This window comes from Chiloscyllium plagiosum, chromosome 1 (assembly GCF_004010195.1).
Source record: "Chiloscyllium plagiosum isolate BGI_BamShark_2017 chromosome 1, ASM401019v2, whole genome shotgun sequence".
Lineage (NCBI taxonomy): Eukaryota > Metazoa > Chordata > Chondrichthyes > Orectolobiformes > Hemiscylliidae > Chiloscyllium > Chiloscyllium plagiosum.
This window is the reverse complement of record NC_057710.1, coordinates 82,021,219-82,045,141: the sequence shown is the minus strand read 5'-3', so window position 1 is coordinate 82,045,141 and position 23,923 is coordinate 82,021,219.

The window sequence follows — 23,923 nt, the reverse complement described above, 5'->3', positions numbered from 1 at the left end:
CCTTCGGCATCTGTTGATGAAATTGCGGGGATATCCGTTTTTGGCGAATACCTTGTATAGGTGTTCCTCTTCCTCTTTTTGCAGTTCTGGTGTGCTGCAGTGTGTTGTGGCCCTTTTGAATAGTGTCTTGATGCAACTTCGTTTGTGTGTATTGGGGTGGTTGCTTTCATAGTTCAGGACTTGGTCTGTGTGTGTGGCTTTCCTGTGTACCTTGGTGGTGAATTCTCCGTTTGGTGGTAATAATACCACTAGGTCATCCCCTATTCAATCCATTCAATGATTCAGAAGGTCAGTGTTAGATTAACCATTAACCACTAGACTGTACCATCAAACTTATGCTTGAAGAAAGACAATATTAAACAATAGTTTGAATCAGTTATTGCTAGTCAGCAACATCTTCAGGTGCTTGACTTTAGTGACCCTGTCAATGACAACTATTGTAGTCATTAACAGGGTCACTAAAACTTCCAAATCTTGTATGAAATGTGTTTTGTCTCACCCATCAAAACATTGTCCAAGCTATGCAAGTTATATTCAAAAATTGGGCATTGTAGTAACTCATAAAATTAGTGCACGTGCTCAGAGAAACCCAAAGTGCAATATAATATTCCATACCAGCATGTGAAGAAGACCCAGTCAAGGAAGAATGTCAAAGGTGTTTCCAAATTTCCATCCATTTCATGAAAAAATGACAACAAAGTCCATTAGGTTACTGCAATGTTGCAGCTTGCATTCCGCTGTCAAACAGAACATGTGTTCAATTTATCACACCATATGAATCTCAAAGAAAAGCTGTAGCCTTTGTTTCCATTAAATTGATATGCGCCAGATGGAATGTACATCATGCTCTAAAGGCCAAAATGAAACTGATGCAAGTGTAAAAATGATCCCTTTATGTATCTGACCATGAGACGTGCTCTGGAACTTATACATTATTATGCAGTCCACGCTCACTTAGCTAACTGCTTACTCTGAGTCTAGGATCCCATGCATTGGCATTATCCATCTTAAATGTCAAGACAATTCTTGGGAAAAGACATCTGAAATCTTTTTTCATTGTTACTGTGAGACTTTTTCCTACTGCTCTATGTATTATCATGAGCCATGAAGCATTGGACATGTCCAGTCGAACACCAAAGAGTCCAGACAGCAACAATGAATCTATCCATGACCTGACTAACCTCGACCAGGAAAGGTTTAGTTCTATTATTAATGTTTAAGGTGATAGCAAAACATAATGCCTGAACCAGCATCGAACATCTCCATAAATTTAGCATTCACATTCAACATAAGTTCAAATTGAAAATGGGTTCCACTGTACAAAGCAACATCATTTAAAAGTTGAGCTGTTACTTGTGTTTCTAAATAAAAATCTAACAATATGCATGTACGACTTGAGCTAAGATATTGGAAATTGCGCACTAAAGATGTCCATTCAGGATTTCTTCTCTATAAGAGCTTCTTCTCTACAAGCTTTCAGGTAACAAGTATTTTTACAAAACTGATGTTAAGGATGAATATTGGTCCATACATCTTTCCCCAGAGTCACTGGAAAGGCAGCATTAGAGCACTCTTCTCAGATTAGTAATTGAATTATCCATTAACCAATATAAACTCCAATAACATATCTATCATATCATTGACACTCTACAAGTTTGACTCGGCACCGTATAATACGTTGCAGCTCTTGGGAGAGCTAAACTTGAAAGAAATGAAAAATGTCACCAACTCATGGCAGCAGCAAGGAAACATGGTCTTGTTTCAAAAGCAAAACAGCATCAAATCAACATGAGCCAACTTAAGCTCTTTTAATCAACCTGCTTGCAAATGGTATTAGGTCTGAAGCAACCAAAATAGACCATGTACCGATAGTGCCTACACCACAGGACAAGGGTGACGTACAAAGGTGACTTGGTGTCTTCAGTGCTTTGTCCTCTATATTCTGGCAATTAGGACCAATGTCTGTCCTTTTCAAAATCTTACTCACAAAGCTATGATACACATAGATCACCAACATATTTTTCAATCATCCATGTGCTTGACTTTGGAATAAACTGGGAATGGAGTTTAACAACAAAGCTGTTTGAGGAAAAATGGCAGATGTTTAAGAAAATAATTCATGGCTCACAGCAAAGACCCATTCCAGGCAGGAAGAAGGATTCTAGGAAGGGATAAACCAACCATGGTTAATCAGGGAAGTTAAGAATGACATCAAATTGAGAAAAAAAAAAGTAAAATGGTAAAGATTAGTGGAAAGCCAAAGGATTAGGGACACTTTTAAAAGACAGCCAAAAGACAAAATTAAAATAAAGAGAAAAAAATACATTATGAGGGTAACTTACAAGTAACATAAAGAAGGATGGCAGGAGCTTCTTTAAAAATATGAAAAGGAAGAGAAAAGCCAAAGTGAATATGGGTCCCTTAGAAAACATGGCTTGGAAAATTATAATGACAAATCAGAAAATGGCAGACGCGTTTGAATAAATAATTCGTACCAACCTTCACAGGAGATATCAACAATAGCATACCAAAATTACTGAATATTCGATGGTGCAAAATGAAAAAAGAATGCTTGGGAGACTAATGAAGCTAAAGACCAATATGTTTTCTGGTCCTGATGGGATGCATCCTAGGATATTCAAGGAAGGAGCTACTGAGATGGTGGTGTACTGGCAATCACCTTCAAGAAATCTTTCAATTCTTGAAAAGTTCCAGGAGATTTGAAAACTGCCAGTGTAACACTTTTATTAAAAAAAGGAGACAAAAAGAAAACAGATTACTATAGGTCAGTTTATCAATGTTTATTAATGGGAAAATGTTAAAGCCAATAATAAAGAATACAGTAGCTGAGCATTTAGAAATGCATAATATGTTCTAGCAAAGTCAGTATAGATTCATGAAGGGGAAATCATGCCTGAGAAATATATTAGCATTCTTTGAAGAAGTAACAAGCAGGATAGATAAAAGGAAAGCAATGAGGATAACATAATTTTATTTTCAGATGTTTTTTGATAAGGTCCTGCACATTAGACTATTTAATGAGATAGGACTTCATGGCATTAGAGGTAGTATATGTTAACATAGATAGAGGCTAGACAGGTTGGCTAACTAGTGGAAGACAAAGAGCTGAGATAAGGGGGACATTTTCACAATGGCAACCTTTAACTAGTGGAGTGCCGCAGAGATCAGTGCTGTGGCCACAATTATTCCCAATCTGTATTGACTTTGAAGGGAAAAGTGAAAATACTTTATGAATTACCAAAATAGGTCGGAAGGCAAGTACTGAGGATGAAACAAGGAATCTGAAGAGACATATAATCCTCTGAAGAGGTTAATGATGGAATGTAATATGAAGAAATGTGAAGTTGTGCACTTTGGTAGGAAGAATAGAGGAGATAATATCATTTAAATGGAGAAAGACTGAAAAAAGCTACTGAACATAGGGCTTTTGGAGCCCTCGTCCACAAATCGAAAAAATCTAGCATTCAAGTTACAAAAGCAATAGGAAAGTGAAATGGAATGACAGCCTTTATTTCAAAGGGAATAGAATATAAAAATAGGGAGGTTTGTCTAAATCTATACAAGGTACTAGTTAGACCACTCAGCTGGAATAATGTGAACAGTTTTGGGCTCCTTCTCAATGACGTTTTTTAAACAAATAATATTCTTGGGAGACATGATAGTGTAGATTCAGAAATGTTATTTCCCCACAGGGCATAATCTCTGAATTAGTGTTCGCGCCTTTAAGACAGCGATGAGGATGAATTTCTTCAACTGGAGGGTAGTGATTCCATGGAATTCTTTATCATGGAATGCTGTTAAGTCTGTGTCAAGTCTGAGATAGCCTGATGTTTAATAGGTAAAGAAATGAAGGGTTATGGGGAAAAGGCAAGAAAGTGGAATTGAGGATTTATCAGATCAGCCACAGTTTCATTGAATGTTGAAGCTGACACAATGGCCTACTTCTGCCTTCTGGTCTTATGCAAGTAAATGCATTCCACTGGAACATGCCTATTACAGGCTGATCAGCCTACTGTATTTGGTTCTAAATTTCTTATGACAGGCAAATAACTCCAACACAGAAGGGGATACCTTCCCTCTAGTTTTCAGAATATATCACATCATTATTCAGCAAGCATTTCATTGTTCATACTGAACACAAACTGTTAGAAATGATGTGTCAAAAACTTTGCATATGAATATAATATCTATTTGTGAAGATTGAAGGGTACAATTTTGAAGTATAGTAGAAACTAGGCTCACAGATGATTATTCCCGAAGCTCTTAGCTGATTTGTGAATCATCCATCCACAACGCATGACACATACCCATCTACAATGACAAAGAGCATACTGCAGCGTGAAGCTGTACAGCTAACTTGTGATATTTATATGAGGACAATATCCAGTTATGATATCCATCTACCAAAGCATTACCTCCGCGTGAAGAAATAATGTGTTGATGTATATTTTTGTACATGTTTATCAGGGTCCCCATTCTTGAAGGAAAAGGAGGTTTTTGCATTGTTGCATAAAAGCCTTCAAAATAGCTAGATAACATCATGGCATGTGATGTTCAAGATACGAGATCTCCATCTTATTCTCAGTCTGTTAAGCAGTTGCTTGATTAAGCAGCTAGCTGGTCAACCAATCAGCTGTATACATAAACAATAATAGAAGTAAGCATAGAACCCTGACTCATTATAAGTCTGAGATATCATATCAATATACATAACCTTGTTAATAAGCTTCAAGACATCTGCCTCAATAAGATCTCAGTCTTAATGCTTTATGTTACATGAGATAACATGTTGTGAAGCGTTCACCGCACATCATGATGTCAGTGGGTTTTAACCTAAGAAAACCAAGTCAGACTTTGTCTCTCTGACAGTAAATTGATAACAATTCAAGCTGCCTGATGTTTCACTTTGGCAATACTTGGTTAGTTTAATTTACCTGAAGGTTTTCTGCTAATTATTGCATAAATTCTATTCTGGTCCATTAAGGATGAAACAAATTTCTCATGTCACTTCGCATATTCTCTGAGAGGCATAATTTCAAGCTTTGCCCACAGCCACAACTTCCTACGTTCAATTTTATTTTATTTCTGCCAAATCTGCACTTTTCTCCCAAAGGTTGGTTACTCTGGGAAAACAAACAGATGTCCCAACTTCCAGTCCAACATACTGTCTTACTATTCAGAAGAGTTATTAGTGTTTATGGTCATTGATGCAGAGATTAACTACTTGTTACTGAGAACCAATTGCTCTTAAATGGGAGAGCGATGACCTACTGGTATTATCATTGGTTCTGCTAATCCAGAAACCTAGATTATGTTCTCAGGGCATGAATTCAGTTCCTGCCATGGCGCCTGGTGGAATTTGAATTCAATAAAAATCTAGAATGAAAAGTCTAATGATGACCATGAAGGCCACTGTTGCTTGTCAGGAAAAACCCATCAAGTTCACTAATATTCTTTAGGGAAGGAAACTACTGTCCTTACCTGGTCTGGCCTACAGCAATGTGGTTGACTCTTAACTGCTCTCTGGATGGGCAATAAGTGCTGGCCTAGCCAGTGACACCCTCATACTTTGAATGAATGAAAAGAAAATGTAGCCATAATGAGCCACTGTTTCCAGTTGCAGTCATAGCTTTTTATGGGAGAATATTGTGCATAATGATATTCTGTGGTGAAACCCTACTTGGTTGTTAATAAAATGCATGTTGGCTATAGATGAGGAATACGGAAGACCAGATGGACTAACCTAATTCAGTCTGTTCTCAATGGAAGGCGACTCTCTGGAAAATGTTTCTGTCCTTTCCAGGTGATTCTTTCTTTCCACAGGGTATGTGGTGAAGATTTTGCTCCATTACAAAAAAAAGAGTCTGCTCCCTGCTTTGTTCATTTCTGCACTGTTGACTGTCTGCTGTGATACATTACTTGGTATAGAGAGGAAGGATAAAGGAGAATGACATTTCATGCTGTTTGTCATACTTTCTTACGTTTAGAGAAAGCTCCTGCTTTGTTCCAAATATTGCCTGAAAATCATTGCATTGACTTGTGCAACTATGTTGCATTCTGATTTGTGAATTACATGGGTGAATGCATCCAATGCATCCAAGTTCACTGATAATCATGGAAAACTTTAACCGACACATAGACTGGAAAAATTATTTGGACAAAGATAGCTTAGATGAGGAGTTCATAGAATGTTTTAGAATCCCATCTTAGAACAGTATTCTCTGGAGTTAACCAGAGTGCAGGTGGCTTTAGACTTGGTATTGTGCAAAAAATAGGATTAGAAAATGAATGTATCCCTAGGTGGCAGTTATTATAATATGATTGAATTTTATATTCAGTTTTAGGGAAAAAGCACAGTGGATCCAAGACTATTACTTTAAACTTAAATAAGGTCAATTGTGAAAGCACAAAATCTGAATGCGCTTACATGAAATGGAACGTTAGGTTAAAGGATAGGCCAATAGACACATTTGTCATCGACATTTAAGGACATTTTTCAGAATACATTGAATAGGTACATTCCAAATAAAATAAAATGTAGTATAAAACATAAAAAGAAAGTATATATTTTTGCAAAGATTGATGAGAGTTCAGAAGATTGTATCAGGATATTTAAAAACTGCAAAATAAAAGCTTATATTAGCATGGATAGAAGATTAAGTAGCTAACAGGAAATAGAGATCAAATTATAATGAGTGGTGTGTCACAGGGTTCAGTGTTGCAGACCTCAGCTGCTTACGATAGACATAAAGCATTTGGATGAAGGGACCAGAAATATGGTCACCAAATTTATTAATGATCCAAAGATAGGCAGGAAAGCACTTTTTGAAGAGTACATAAAGAAGCTACCAAGGGATATACAAAGGTTAAATCAGTGGTCAAGAATCTGGACTGTAATGGAGTATAATGAAACTTTCCATTTTGCTTAGAAAAAATGCAAAGAAGAAATGTATAATCTAAATGGTGAGTGATTTTACAGCTCAGAGATGCAGCCTCTTCCAAAGTCACCCGAAGTATGTAACATTTTAAGCTATTAGCAATTAATGTCCAGGATCAGTACTTGAAAGCAATTTTGGAATGTGGGCATCCTTGGCAAGACCATTCCTGACTGCCCAAAAGGGACAGTCACTGGCTGTCTTCATAACTGCTACACAGAATTGACACAGGAGAATGGCTTGGTAGGTCATTTCAAAGGAAGCCTATGAGTCAACCACATTAGACTTGTGTCACATATAGGTTGGTAAAGTCAGCAAGTTTTTTTTCCCAATTGCATTGTCACCTAACTGCTTCTTCAACACTTTCATTGTTACCAGGCTAATGTTTCTGGATTTTTAAAAATCTGAATTCAATTTCTCAAATTGCTGTTGTAGTTTGACTCTTCTGCTTGAGGTCATTATTTTAGGCTTTAGGATTCACACTAAACTACCACAATTGCATGCTGCCTCTCTATCACTTGCTGAAGAGGAAGGAAGTGATTTATTGAGTGTTGAATAACTACAACACTGGCAAGATTCTGCCAGCAAGGTTATTCTGTTTGCCTCTTGGGCATGTTAAAGGCTAGATAGAAGAAAGAACTGAACAGACAAAAACAACCAGCAAGACTTATCAAAAGAAATTGGGAAATCCAAAAATTTGGAAAAGTCTAGATTGAGAAGTATCTGAAATACAAAAATATGTGCACAAAATGAATAGCTATGGATTATTGAACACAGAATGTTAAAAAGGCAGCATTTTCAACTGAGTTCACAGATTGGAAAATCAAAGCATGCTGCCTCGGATTTTCTGATCTCCCTTCTCAGTGGGTCCAATGCTTCAGCATAAGCAAAGACTGAAAAAACATGTCCTGATTTCCCATGCTGATAACTCTGGGAGATTGCAGGCTAACTATGTGCAGTTTGTACAAATGTGCACCAAACATCAATAGATTTTTTTTTACATCACCGTTAGTCTTAGAACGGAGTGGATGCATGATTTTAATATTACTTGCCCAGGCAAACCAACAAAAGTACCTCAAAATTTCTCATGACAGAGATCTAAGTTGAGAGACCCATTTAAATCTTTAGAAAAATATTGATCATTTCCTTTAGTCCCAGTATCGCAACAAATTTTCCATTAGATCATTGCACAATGTTGGAATAATTGTAAATTTTGAAAGTTCAAAATCTCTACATGTTTTTACATTTTATCTTTTGGAATTTGAAAAGATATTGAATTTTCAAAAGCATCGCTCATTGTGCTTGGGAACAAGAAACGAAAATACATTTTAGAGTTCAAACAGGCATGTGGATTTCACTCTCATAATGTATGCCCTCACAACTTATGGTTTTTGCCTTGCAGCTCTCTTACTCAAGTAACTATCCATCATTCTATTTAATAATAGTAATTAAGTCTGAAGTTATTTTCTTTAAAAGTACAATTTAATGCATCATTGCACTATACTGACAAATCAAAGATAAAAGTCATAGACAAACTATTTAAGATGATAACGTTTCTTATTTCAGTTCACAAAAGTAAGTTTCTATTATGTTAATAATCCATACATGCCAGTGTAATAGTTCCATGTTATAAAACTGCATCGTTTGATGATTGAAATTAGATGATGTCATTAACAGCAGGTTCATGCCTGGAATTATTCATATGGTTAATGATTCCAACTGCTATTAAAAGAAAATACTGCCCTGAATTTTGAGTCTCAAGGGTTTGAATTAATCATGCTTTTAGACAGGAATTGCTTAATCTTATATTACTAAAAGTAAACGACCATGGACACTGGAAGTCTGAATAAAACACACAGAACACTGGAGAAACTCAGCAGGTCTGGCAGCATTTGTGGAGAGAGAAACAGAGTTGTGTCAAGTCTGATAAGATTCTTCCAGTTCTGAGGAAGAGTAACACTGGATTCCAAAAAAAAACTCTGCTTCTCTTTCAATAGGTACTGCCAGACCTGCTGAGTTTCTCCAGCATTTTCTGTGTTAATTGCTAGAGCTTGTTTTGAATCTATTTCAGATGTCACACCATATTGTTGCTGATCAATACACTGATGCTCAAACACTTACTGCAGTGCAACAGTGAATTTGGCACCCTGACATATACATTTACAGCTTCCACATCATACTACAACAATATAGTGAATACAAAGTGAGAGCAACAGACATTGATTCTGATCTGCTTATCCATAGAAGGACATTGCTGTTAACAGTTTCCTCCAACTCATATCATTCATGGCACCAGCTTGCATTTTTATCATCAGTAAGGGCTGTACCGTGAAGAAATATTTTGTTTTATTATTCCCATGTTTGTGGCTTCTCTTGTGGTTTAATTTACGTTAGTGATGGTTTGGTGTTGAACACTCTGGCAATGAGAGATTTAAGGTCATGCATGAATTCCTGATACCTCCTTCAGATAAATCAACCACAACAAAATTGGTTAGTGAGGTTGTCATTTATTTTGTCCTCAGACTTAATCTATTATAGTGTGAAAAGCAATTTAAAATAAAAGAAGCTTAGTGATTTTTCTAAAACCACAACATGTACCATCTAGAAGGACAGACAGTGCATGAAACAGAATCAACTCAAAATTTTCCTTTCAAGTCAGAGACTATTCCGACTTGGACCTAAGTTACCAGGTCAAAATCCTGGCGTCATCAAACCAACAGAGACCACCTGCATCAAATAAACTGTAACTGAAAGCTCAAGAGAAGAGGGGGATCAATGCTGCATAGTGTTTTTTTTTGTGTGTGCTCCCTTCAGTGGGAAATATACAGCTAAATTCTTTAAAAAGCTGAATAGAATGTGTTACGTAATCCTAAACAGATTAGACAATTTCCTAACTTTTGGAATAAGATGGAGAAATAAACCAGAACCTAAATCTTCCAATCTGAGTTGAAACCTTTATTTCCAATTTTGAACAGATGACAAACCCTAAATAACTGGGTCCAATTTTTCAGAGTGATCTCCAGGAGAAAGGTCCTTGCAAACAGGACAAGCCAGAACAGGAATCCTCACAGAGAACAGAAAAATGAATCTTCAAAGAAACCATGTCTATTTTTATGGTATGAGCTATCATAATCTCGTTGGTAAAAAAAAACTTAAATATCCCAAAGCTTCTTTGAAATCATAGAAAAGGAATTACAAGAGTAAGGTGCAAAGTTAGAGAGTAGATATGGTGGTAGAGTGCAATGGGTACAGTGGTGGGGTAGCAGCTGTGTGAGATGGTAGCATATCAGTTAGGAAGAGTAGTAGGTTGGCAGGCACATAGTCTGTTAGGGTGCCAGGTGGGTCAGCGGCTGGATTAGTCAGGTCAGGGATGATGGCAAATTGTCAGGCTGAATATGTAGTTAGGTCGTGATCCAAAATGAAGCTTCTGTAATCCATGGTTCCATCACAAAAACTTTGCATTGAATCTCCTTAGCATGTGTAAATCTAAACTACTGTTCCACTGACCATGGTCCATTCAAAATGTTGCTTTAAGAATTGCAAGCTTGTGATAGCAAATTTCTACCTGCATATGGTGTTCACACCAAGAAAGGAGTGCTAACATCACATGTTTTTCTTGCTTTAGTTCCAAATTAGAGAAGGGAAATGCCAGATCCATCCAATGTCTGCACACTAATAAGCCTTTTTAATGGAGATCTTTTTTGTTATTGTTTTACAGCTACATTTTCTGCTAGGAGAGCTCTGGACCTGAGTTTTCAGGACCATTTAAAAGCCTTTTTTTGCAAAGAGTAAATCAGCATTTTCTTGTTTTTACTGCAAGAGAAAGATGATTTGAATACCAACTTTGCTTCAGTACAGCTCCATGGTTTTTCATCTTGATGATATTATTAACTTCAGACTTTTTAACTTTATTGACTGTTGTCTTGGTACTTCCTTGTATCCTCAAAGATTTCAAATTTTAATCAAAAATAAATGTAGCTTTATTTCCTTGTTGATAAATACTCTGTGCAGCTGATTGTACTTATATAAACTTTGCTGCTGAAGGGTGAGTAACATTCCCTTTACTTGCATTCTCTGTTGCCTCAAGTTGTCTGGTTAGTGTTCAATTATTTTTCCAAATATCTACCACTACAGTATTGGAGTATTTTGTAGATAACCACTACTGGTGCCTTGGTGTTAGTTTTGTCTCCAACTGAGTTTTATGCCTCAGATAAGAATGCTTATGCTACCTTCCACAGCACAAGAAACTGGGCATGATTGTGGCAATGGAATAAGCTCATTCCTGATGAAGGGCATCTGCCCAAAACATCGATTTTCCTGGTCCTCAGATGCATCCTGACCTGCTGTGATTTTTCCAGCACCACTCTAATCTTGACTCTAATCTCCAGCATCTGCTGTCCTCACTTTTGCCCATGGTTGAGGTTATGATGTAGAATTCAACAGATATTTATTACCGCTGATTATTGTGTGCAAAAATTACAGTCAGCAGGCACATAGTATTTATGCTAGTGTTAAGCTGTTAAGTTATAGAAAGGAGCATGCTTCCAGTAGCATGTCATGCTTTGAGTGATCCCACAGTAAGGTGGAGAATGAGATCTATACACCCTCTGTCATGATCATGAGTTTGCTTGTTAAAGATATAAAACTAATTAAGTCAAACAATTCAAGGAGGTTTTCTGGGGCAAGTCAGGAAAGAAATTGCAGAGCAGAGATATTTATATCATCTGCAGCTACATGTGAGGTGCTGGAAGGCATCTAATGTTGTGCCTTTATTGAAGAAAGGTTGTAACAGAGAAGCCTGGGAACTACAGACCAGTGAGTCTGACATCAGTGGTTAGTAAGTTTTTGAAGGGGATTCTGAGGGACAGGATTTACATGCATTTGGAAAGGCAAGGACTGATTTGGGGCAGTCAGCATGGCCTTGTGCATGGGAAACCATATCTCACGAAGATGATTGAGTTTTTGGAGGACATGACTAAAGGATAGATCAGGACAGAGCCATAGACATGGCTACATGGACTTTAGCATTTGGCAAGGTTCCATATGGTAGACTAGTTAGTAAAGTTAGATCATATACGATTCAGGAGAGCTTGTGGATTGGCTTGATTCTGGAAGACAGAGTGTGTTGGTGGAGGGTTGCTTTTTGGACTGGAGGCCTGTGACCAGTGGTGTTCCACAGAAATTGGAGCTGGGTCCACTGTCATTTGTCATTTATATTAACAATTTTGATTACTGTGTACAGAACTGGTCACCTTATAGGTAGAATATTATTAAATTGAAGAGGGTTCAGACAAGATTTTTTATCAGGATATTGCCAGGATTGGAAGGTTTGAGTTATAAAGAGAGAGTGGATAGGCTGGAACTTCTTTCACTGGAGCATAGGAGGTTGATAGGTGACCTTATAAAGGTTTATAACATCATTAGGGGACAGATAAAGTGAATAGCAAAGGTCTTTTTCCCTACTGTAAGAAGGCACTTAACTAGAGGGTATAGGTTTAAGGTGAGAGGAGAAAGATTTAAAAGGGATCTGAGGGGCAAACATTTCACACAGAGGGTGGTATGTGTGTGGAATGAACTGCCAGAGGAAATAGTAGATGCAGGTACAGTTTACTGAAATAACTGATGCCTGTATCCTGTAACCAAGTCACCTTTATTTACATGTGCCAAGTATTTGACACTGATCTTACTTCCTCAGAGCCAGGTCTCAGACTGAACTGAATCTCTGAGACTCCTGTTTATATCTGTCAGCCAGGGCTGGACCAGATTAACAGCCCCAATCAGGACACCCATATTCTATGACATCCACTTGGCGACCTTGTTGCAATCACTACAATCCCTCCTTCTCTAAGGCTGGGCACATAGCCTGTTCCTTTCCTTGGAGCTTCTCCTGGGGTGTTCTCGCACTATGTCCAATGCCTCCAACTCAGCCTCAGAAATGGGCGTGTACCAGACCATAGCCTACCTCTTGCCCCTGGAGCATTTCGGAAGAGATTCATTTTCTTTTTCAGCGGTAAATGCGTCAAGGCTGCGATATCTGCTGTGTCCATCTCAGATTCTGAGGTTTCTTCGATGCTAGATGGTGGGGGAGAATCCATAGATTCTGATAGCTTTTCCAGCTGTTCTGAGGGCTAAGTATCTTTTGCTCCTGCCCTATTTGTGAATTTGCAGCTTTCATGTGGTCCACATGCCTGTTCAGGACTGCCTCACCGACTTGAACTATGTATGTCATAGGATCTGACCTCGCATCGACCTTGCCTCTTACTCATGGAGGACCATTTCCATAGTTTCAGCACCAAATCTCATCACCTAAAGTAAACTACCTCCCTTGCTTAGAGGAGTCTTGTGTTCTGCTTTGGCATTCCTGATGGGAAAATCAGATTTATCCTTGTGTGGTGTTTTCTCCCCATTGTCAACTCAGCAATCCCTGCAGTTGTATGAAGGTTGGTCTGATAATTAAGTATGAACTGGGACAGTTTGGTATCAAGTAAAACTGTAGGTTGTTTCTTTAAGCCCACCTTCAAAGTGTGGACTGCTCTTTCCGCTAGACCATTGGATGATGGATGGCATGGAGCTATCCTGATATGCCGAATGGCATTCGACGTTAGGAAATACTCAAATTCCCTGTTGGTAAATGATGCCTATGACCAACACTTCTGGGAGCTCGTGTATTAAAGAGATGCGTGCATCTTTTCTAACATCATCCCCTTGTTTGCTGAATGAACTTTATGCACATCCATAAGACCATAAGACATCGGAGTGGAAGTAAAGCCATTCAGCCCATCGAGTCCACTCCGCCATTCAATCATGGCTGATGGGCATTTCAACTCCAACCACTTTATGTGGGCATGCATAATGACCAAGAACATTGAGCCCATGAAAGGTCTGTCATAGTCAGTGTATAATCAAGTTCAGGGTTTACCCAGCCATTCCCACAAATAGGAGACTCTGCTGGCGATAATTATTGTCCGTCTTGGCATTCTGGGCACTGCCTCACCAATGTGGCTGTGTCTGCATCCAGTCCTGGCCATCAGGCATAACTTCTCATCAACATCTTCATTTTGGACATTCCCACATGTCCTTGGTGGATTTCGGCCAGTATCTGGTGGTGACATTTGCTTGCTCCTCATAACAAAATCCCATCCTCAACAGTGAGTAAGTCTGATTGGGTCCAGAAACATCTCAATTCTGGCCGTGATGGCCTTTTAGTTTCTCACATCACCACCAGCTGTTTTAGTTTTGCCAGGACTGGATCTTTTTGCATCCACAGCCTGATATTGTTAGCAGTGACTGGAAAGGTGTCCAGAAAGTTCAAAAACAGAGCGGACTCTTACACTGCAGACACCACCAATGGTGTATTGGTCAGAGGGAGGCAACTCAAAGCATCCACATTTGCTCCTTGCCCTCCCGGATGGTGTCCCAACTTATAATTGTATACATTTAGTATTAGCACCCACCTTTGAATTAGGCTTGAAGCTATGGACGGCATGGCCTTCTCCCATTGAGAAGCCCTAGCAGGGGTTTGTGATCTGTTACTATTACAAATTTACATCTGTAAAGGTATTTAAGGAACTTTCTCACACCAAAGATACCAAAGATGACTACCAAACCTCCCTTCTCTATTGAGGCATATTTGCACTCTGGATCAGCCAAAGCTCTGGAAACATATGCTATTGGGTATTCCTTTCCATTAGGCCACCTGTTCACCAACAATATCTAGATATTTTATGGGTGGGATTGCATGTCAACACCAGATCTCGCTTGGGATCATAGTGTGTCTTCATCTTAGACAATGATATCTGCTTCTTCACCTCCCTAAAGGCTACGTCTTGGTTGCAAGACCATTTCCAAGGCTGACCCTTTTCAATCGCAGATGTAAGGGTGCATGGATAGAGGTCTGGTTATGTATGAACTTTTTCGAATGAAAGACCTGTGTTCTGGGATAGATGTGGCAGCTGATCTACCTTTGATCACCCTCACTTTATCTTCCAATGGGTGTAACCTGGTCTTGTCAACTCTGTAGCCCAAGTAGGTCAGTTGGGGTTCCTGGAATACATATTTTTCCCTTCCAAGGCATACTCGTACCTGGGAAAAGCTATATTCAAGTTCTCTAAGTGAACTTTATTGGTCTTCCCTGTTATTAGTGCATCATCCAGATAAATAGCAACTTGGGCAAATCTTTTGCAATGTTCTCTATCATCTGCTGAATAATGGAACATGCTGATGATACCCCAAATGGTAGTCACATATATTAGTACAAAACCTAATGGGCATTAATTGTAGCATACTTCTGGGTGTATTCATCTAACTGCAATTTCATGTATGCAAGGCTCATGTCGAGCTTCAGAAAGGACAGCTCCCTTGCCAGCTTTGTGTATGAGTCCTCTATGAGAGGGATTGGGTATTTATCCAGCTGCAGAAAGCAGATTACAGTTTGTTTACAATCTCACAAAGGTGAATCAGCTCATTGACATTCACAATCGGTATGACCAGTGCTGCCCATTCCAATAACTGGACTGGTTTAATGATTCCTTTGCTTTCCAATCTCCAAATGGCACTAGGTGGGCCTTGCAGAATTGTGATATTGCTTCCTGGTCAATATGCAAGGTGACCTTGTCTCCTTTGATAGGCCATAGATTTCCATGAAAAATTTAATTAGGACTTTTCTTAGGCAACCGTTTTCTAATCAAAAAATGATGAACCAATCAAGGTAAATCTTTCTCAACCAATTTCGTCCCATCAGGCTTGGATCTAAGCCTTTTACTACAATCAGTGGTAACTGCTTCTCAGTTGTACCCTCAATCTGTAAAGGTTTCCCAGTATAAGATCTCAGTTTAAGCAAGGTCTTATGCAAACTTAAAGGTTAGAGTGTAGAAGGAATTTTGTTAAAGACTGGTTCTGCAATCACTCATATCAGCAATCAGCTGCATCAGTATCAATCTCCATTAGAACCAGGTGATCGTTTACGCAGTCTTTTATTTTGATTGGTTATGATTTGAATGTTGCCAAGTAATTTAACTGTTCCAAACCCCAGATGTATGTCGGCTTTCCAGAGTGTGCACTCTCCTGATCACCAACCTATGGGTTCCCTTACTCAACTCAGGCCTAGTGGAACTGTTTTGCTGTTTTGAGTTGGCATACAGGCAGCAACTAGAATGGCTTGCAGCCCTGGATCCTGAAGAAGTTGTTAAGTGTTTGACTGAGGCTTGGCTTTGTTTTGGGGTTTTGCTGTGGGCTGACCTAGAGTCCCTCTGTGCACAATATGTCCTGCAAGAGGCTTTACAATTGCCTTTACTCAAGTGGTGTCCCCCCAAACTCAGCCAGACAGGTGTGGATGTACACTTCCATTCCCTGTAACTTAGATGCTGCACTTGCCGCATTTTCTAATGACAAAGCCAGTTGTAGTGCCCGTTTGAAGTGCAGTGGGTTTTCAGCTATTGAGGGCCTTTGCATGTTTACATAATGAATCGCACATACCAAATGGTCTCTCAGCATCTCATTAAGCATTAAACCAGTCATCTTAACCTCCTCAAAAGTCTTGATATGGATTCCCCTGGTTCTGGAACTGCCAAGTAAAACCTTTAGCATCTCAAAATTAGAGGATGCTCAGGGAGATAATATTCCTTAACTAAATCTATCAATTCTTAGAAGGTTTTAGTGTCTGGTGCCTCAGGAAGCATTAGGCTCCTAATAAACAAAAAAGCTGGGGATCCACAAGTTGTCAGGAGAATTATTGTTGCTTTTTATCTGCTCTGATGTCATTTGCCTAGAAATGTTAATGCATTCTTTCCATGTACTGGGCCCAGTCTCCAATGGCAGGATTGAACAAGTCAAGCTTTCCAAATAATGGTAGGAAGCCAGAAATGCTTACCCAACTCAAAGGTGACTGTTGTGAGTGAATTCCTTTAGGAACATTTTTTTTTCTCTCATAGCCTCTGTGGTGTTATTTCAGTGGCAGATACCCCACCTCCAAATCACCCTTTATCTACTTGTAGAGAGTCTTTGACACTGATCCAGCTCCTTCACAGTAAGCTCTCAGAACCTCTGACACTCCTGTTTATATCTGTCAGTCAGGGCTCCCTGATTGGACTGGATTAACAGGGAACTCATATTCTGTGAAGTCCACCTTGCTGATCTCATTATAATCACCACATTTACAAGGATTAAAATACATTTGAACAGATATATGAACATGGAAGGTTTAGAGGGATATGGGCCAAAGGTAGTCAAATGAAATTAAATGAGACTTTGGGAAACTTGGTAGAAATGGATGAGTTGGGCCCAATGGACTGTTTCCATGCTGTATAACTCGATGACTCTATACATTATAAATCTTCATATTTTTACCTGAGCTAATTTGAATTTAATGAGTTTTATTTTCTTGTTTTGTCATTAATCCTTATTAGTTATAATTGGAGCAGTGCAAAACAAAGTGTCACTTATTATAGCTGAACACTCTCCTTAACATCCCTTTTAACTATCTGTCTTGACACTGAGTGAACCTGGCTGGTATCCATGCTTTTCATGTTGAGTGCGCATTCAGTGCAATTCCATTTTCCAGTCCGAGGAAAGTGATAACCGCACTTTTCACATGACCTATTTTTGATTAATTTTGCTTCACTTTTTTTTTTCAAGTGCTATTATTGGCCTGTAGGTAGTCAGTAAGTAGAAAGGGTTGAATGAGTTGCAAATGATGCAATTTTATGTGTTTAGTTTCAGAATTACGTGCTGAGCATAAGCAGCTGTGTAAAATTTTATAAACTGCTAATTTCAACAGTAATAATTCTGAACAAAAGATTCTCAAATATAGGACACACCAAATTGAATTAAAGAGTGATTTGTAACTCAAGACTACCCAATTAAATGATGTTATACTGTATCACATGCATCGTGTGCCAGTTATATATGAGATATTCCCATGATATCGTCACTATCTTAGAGCATCATATATTCTCTAACATCTCATATTCCATCTTACCATAGAGATTTCTTGAAGTCTGCTGATCAGATGCATCCTGTTAACTTAGCATTACTCCATACACTTAGAATTATAGAATTCCTACAATGTGGAAGCAGGCCATTTGGCCCATTGAGTCCACACTGACCCTCAGAAGAGCATCCCAGCTAGGCGCAGTCTATTCTTGTAACCCTGCATATGTCATGGCTAATCCACCTAACCTGCACATCCCTGGATACTATGGGCAACTTGTAGCATCTGGATGTAGGCTTGCTCGCTGAGCTGGAAGGTTCATTTCCAGACGTTTTGTCGCCCTACTAGGTAGCATCTTCAGTGGGCCTCCAGCCGAAGCACTGTACATGATACCTGCTTTCTATTTCCATGTTTGTGTTTCTTTGGGTTAGTGTTGTCATTTCCTGTGGTAATGTCATTTCCTGTTCCTTTTCTCAGGGGTGGTAGATGGGGTCTAACTCGATGTGTTTGTTGATAGAGTTCAGGTTGGAATACCATGCCTCTAGGAATTCTCATGCTTGTCTCTGTTTGGCTTGTCCTAAGATGGATGTGTTGTCCCAGTCAAAAAATGGTGTCCTTCTTTGTCAGTATGTAAGGATACTAGTGAGAGAGGGTCATGTTGTTTTGTGGCTAGTTGGTGTTCATGTATCTTGGTGGCTAGTTTTCTGCCTGTTTGTCCAATGTAGTGTTTTTCTTACAGTTCTTGCATGGTATTTTGTAAATGACGTTAGTTTTGCTTGGTGTCTGTATAGGATCTTTCAAGTCCATTAGCTGCTGTTTTAGTGTGTTGGTGGGTTTGGGGGCTACCATGGTGCCAAGGGGTCTGAGTAGTCTGGCAGTCATTTCTGAGATGTCTTTGATGTAGGAGAGAGTGTCTAGGATTTCTGGACGTGTTTTGTCTGCTTGTTTGTTGCTGAGAAATCGGCAGACTGTGTTCATTGGGTACCCATTCTTTTTGAGTACACAGCATACGTGATTTTCCTCTGCTCTGCGTAGTTCCTCTGTGCTGCAGTGTGTGTTGGCTCGCAGAAATAATGTTCTGACGCAGCTTCATTTGTGGATGTTGGGATAATTGCTTCTGTAGTTCAATATTTGGTCCGTATGTATTGTTTTCCAGTGGACGCTGGTTTGAAGTTGCCCATTGGCTGTTTGTCCTACTGCAACATCTAGGAATGGCAGCTTGTTGTTATTTTCCTCCTCTTTAGTGAATTTTATGACAGTATGGGTATTTTTGATGGTCTTGAAGGTTTCCTCTAATTTGTTTCATTTAGTAATGCAAAGATATCATCCATGTAGCGGACCCAAAGCTTGTGTTGAATAGTTGTCAGAGCTGTTTGTTCGAATCTCTGCATTACTGCCACAGTAGAGTCAACAGCCAATGGGCAACTAGCCACCAGAATTCATGAACACCATCTAGCCACAAAACAACATGACCTTCTCTCACTGCTTTCCTTACATAGAGATAAGGAAGGACACCACTTCGACTGGGACAACACATCCTCCTAGGACAAGCCAAATAGAGACATGCACGAGAGTTCTGAGAAGCATGGCATTCCAACCGGAACTCTATCAACAAACACAAGTTAGACCCCATCTATTGCCCCTTGAGAAAAAGAACAGGAAATGATATCAACACAGGAAATAACATCACCACAGGAAATGACACCACCAACCCAAAGAAACCCAAACATATAAGTAGAAAGCAGGTATCATGTACAGTGCTTCGCCTGGAGGCCCACTGAAGATGTTACCTAGTAGGGTAATGAAACATCTGGAAATGAACTGTCCAGCTCCGCGAGCAAACCTACATCCAGAACCTCAACCTGAGGTACAAATCTTCTCAAAACTCGCTAATTTGTAGCATGATGAAACTCCCTAACCTGCACATGTTTGATCCGTGGGAGGAGACCGGAGCACCCGATGAAAACCAGCATAGACACTGGCAGAATGTACAAACTCCACATAGACAGTCACCTGAGGGTGGAATCGAACCTGGGTCCCTGACTCTGTAAGGCAGCTGTGCTAACCACTGAGTCACTGGGCCACTCTAAAGCCTCCCCCTAGGCATCTGTGGAAACTGATGTTTGCAAAAATTAGCCTTTTGTAAAAAACATCTGTGGAATTTTAATTACCATGATGTTTACTCCCAGTTTCTTAAGAGGTATAACATAATGGTTGCTGCACCAGATAAAATTTCCTCCTGGAGGCAAAATCATATTGTGTTAGATATTCATTGGATAACAATGAACACAGCAAGGTCCCACAGTCAACAATCACATAATAACTAGATCATTTACTTTTTAATTGTATTCACTGAGCATTAAATTTTCACCAGTACCCGAGGAATAATGCTTCTTTTTAGTGCAATACATCTTTTATATCTACCTGAGTGGACACAGTCCCTCTGCTTAACACCCCAACTGAAAACTAGCACCTCAAGCAGTGTAGCACTCCACCAGAATCACACTGAAGTGATAGCATAGACTTTACACTCATGACTTTGGAATGTGATTTAAATCCAGAATCTAGAAGAATGTTGCCACTGAGCCATTTTCACTGTTATACGTTTTTCAGTTGTGATGTATTTCTGCCCTACTTTCAGGTCCAAGACTGTGCCACATGTCAGAGACACACTGGAAACATATCTATGACATAAATCTGAAAATATAGTTTGTCCCATATTTATATGAGTTACATCTGCCTGGTCTGCCAACACAGGAGATAATGGGTGAAGAAAGCCAAACTAGTTAAGGTAAGAAGGAATGAGTCACGTTATTAGCCATCATTACCACAGAAGGGAAAGGCATATAATTTGACCTCAAACAGAGGTGATGTTGGGGAAAATTAATGTTAAATATACATTGACAGTGAAAGTTCATAAAATCCCAGATTCTTTTATTCATATTTGGTTGCAAAACTACAGCCATGCAGATAGTTGGGCGGCTCAAACAATGTTGTATTTCAGGTTTTGCGCCTTATTTCCATAGTTAAGTGAACTGTTGACAGAAACAGGATGAAGAACTATTCCCATCTTAACTCAGTTTGTCTTGTGTAGGGCAGACTCAAGCAATTGGATGACCTACTCCTGTCCCCAGTTTGTTTTCTTCCCAAAAACACATGGTGTATCAAAGCTGAAAACTTCACAAGGTCTTATTCCCCAGAAACATTAATGACATTGATAAATAGATATTACAAAAGGAAGCTATCAAGTATAACTGGCTACAACATCAAATGTCTTAAATATTCCTTTAAACTGGAGAACCAGATTATCATCCTGAGTTCTCATTTAATTCTGACTTTGCACGATATAGAAGGCAAAAGCAAGTTATCATCTGAATTTCAATTCAAACTTGTTGATGGTTGGTTAACAGCATTATAAGTTATGATTTTTTTTCTCAGCCTATTGTGGGAATGCGTTAAATGCGTGACAGACAATTCTGTATTGAAGGAAAGGGAAAGTTGGAGCGAACTTTTACTAAACAGAGGGAAGCCATTTGGCCTATTGTGTCCGATAGTTAACAAAGATCTGACCACACTACTCCCATTTAGCAGCTTTTGGCCCATGAACCTGGCAACTCAAGTCAATACTAAAATATTGTTTAAATTTACAATTTTTTGACCCACCCGCCATTCAAGCTGTGAGGTCCAGGCCCCATCACCCTCTGAGTGAAAACATTTCTCCACAAATCTCCTCTTAGCCCTCTACTTCTTACCTTAAATAGATTGGTTTTTCTCTCCTATTATCTTTTATTTCAGCAGGCCAAGCAGATGTAACTCATATAAATATGGGACAAACTGTATTTTCAGTGTGTCTCTGGCATGTGACATAAGCTTGGACCTGGGAGTAGGGTGGAAATACACCACAATTGAAAACCGTCGAGCAGTGAAAATGACTAGTTGCTTCAGGGTCTAAAAATCTCTGGGAGGCTTTAGCCTTTTTCTGTCTCTTGCTTCCCTCAGGCCTGCATGGTGGTAACAAGTGCAAGATAGAATGTCAATTTTTTTCTGGTTGGTTCTAAAGTAGCCATCTCCTGCCGTTTTGAGGAGAAAAATGGTGGGAGAGCTGAGAATGGCTAAAATGCCTCAGTTGTCTGTTTTATTCAGTTTGCACCAGTTGAAGGTATAAGCAATTCACTTGTCTTGCGTGTTCCCCAGTTACGTGAGACAGGATGAATATGGGAAGAAGTAAAACCAGAAACTCAGCAGGCCTGGCAGCATCAATGGAGCACAAAATAAGTCAGTATTTTGAGTGTGAATCCACAGAATTCTGCCAGAGTTCCAAGCCTCTGACTTGGCTCTTATAGGCACAGTATTTATATGGTTAGTCCGGTCAGTTATTGGTGAACGCTAACTTCAGGTAATAATGTTCTTTGTGTGTCAAAGAGAGCTGGTCAAACTCTCTTGTTGGAGATTGTCATCAGCTATCCCTTATGTGACAGTAACATGCAACTTTCCAGCCCAGGTCTGACTGTTGCCCACGTCTTGTTGCACATGGATCCAGACTGCAACACAGTTGCAATCCCACTCACAGAACCAACATTTGGTCTGACTGGGGTCAGTCATATTTACCAATGACCTCACTCCCACAAAGTCTTGGCCCTTGATGTGTGCTGTTAATGTGGCCTCAGTTTATCGGGATACTGTGAACACACTCTATGAAGTTTTAGGTTCTCTTCAGACATGAAGATTTTGACAAAATGTTATTAAGACAGTTAACCTTTAGCATTCCGCCTTCTATGTTTATTTGTTCATAGGCTGCAGGTGTCATTAGCCAGGCCAGCATTTAGTGTTCATTCCTAATTGGGCCAATTAAGAGTATCCACATTCTTGAGGTTCTGCTGTCACATGTAGACTGTGAAGGTAAGGACCAGCAGATTTCCCTTTTGAAAGGATGTTAGACAAAGATCTAGATAGATTGTTACAGTAATTGACAGGAATTGCATGGTTGCCATTGAGCCAGCTTTTTTATAATTTTAGATTTTAATTAAATTATAATTTCGCCATCTGCAATGATGAAATTCAAACCCACATTCCCAGAACATTAGCCTGTGGCTCTAAATTCTAATCCAGTGATATCAGTGCTATGCCGCCACCTCTCTGTGGGTTAGTAAACTAGAATCCCAGGCTAGGGCTGTGGGGAAGCGTCAAATCTAGTCTTGGGAGCTGGTGACATTTGAATTGAATAAGAATCTGGAATGAAAAGCTAGACTAATGCAATCATGTAGCCATTGTATGTTATAAAAAGCCAACTGGCTCATGAATCCCCTAAAGAGAAGGAAATCTGACATCACTATTAGGTCAGGCTACATGTGACTGCAGATCATAACTGCCTTCTGTACAAACAATTGGCAATGCCGGCTGGGCTAGACTGTGATGCTCACAACTTATGATCACGTCTTTCTCACCTGAAGACCTCAAATGTCCAGGGAAGAACTTCACAGGCAGTTTTATCTATGTACTGTTACTCGATATCATACATATCTTTGTTTAATATCCCAGCAGCATTTCCAGAACACCAGAGCTTAGGTCAAGGTGAGATGAGTGTATGTTGCTGGGTCTACTTGAGTCTGTGCTGTTGGGCCCATTCGAGTGCATGCAGTTGGCTCTACTCAAATACATGCTGCTGGGTCCATCCAAGTCTGTGCTGCTGGGTCCAGTCGAGTGTGTTTTGCTGGACCCACTTGATTCCATGCTGCTGGGGCCCACTTGAATGCATGCTGCTGGGCCTACCCGATTCTGCACTGCTGGGCCCAGACATGTGCATGCTGCTGGGCCTACCAGATTCTGCATTGCTGGGCCCAGTCATGTGCATGCTTCTGGGCCTACCCAAGTCTGCACTGCTGGGCCCAGTTGAGTGCATGCTGCTGGGCCTACCCGAGTCTGTGCTGCTGGGCCCAGTCAAGTGTATGCTCTGAGCCTACCCAAGACCGTGATGCTGGGCCTACTCGAGAGCATGCTGCTGGGCCTACTTGAGTGTATGCTGCTGGTCCTATCCAGGTCC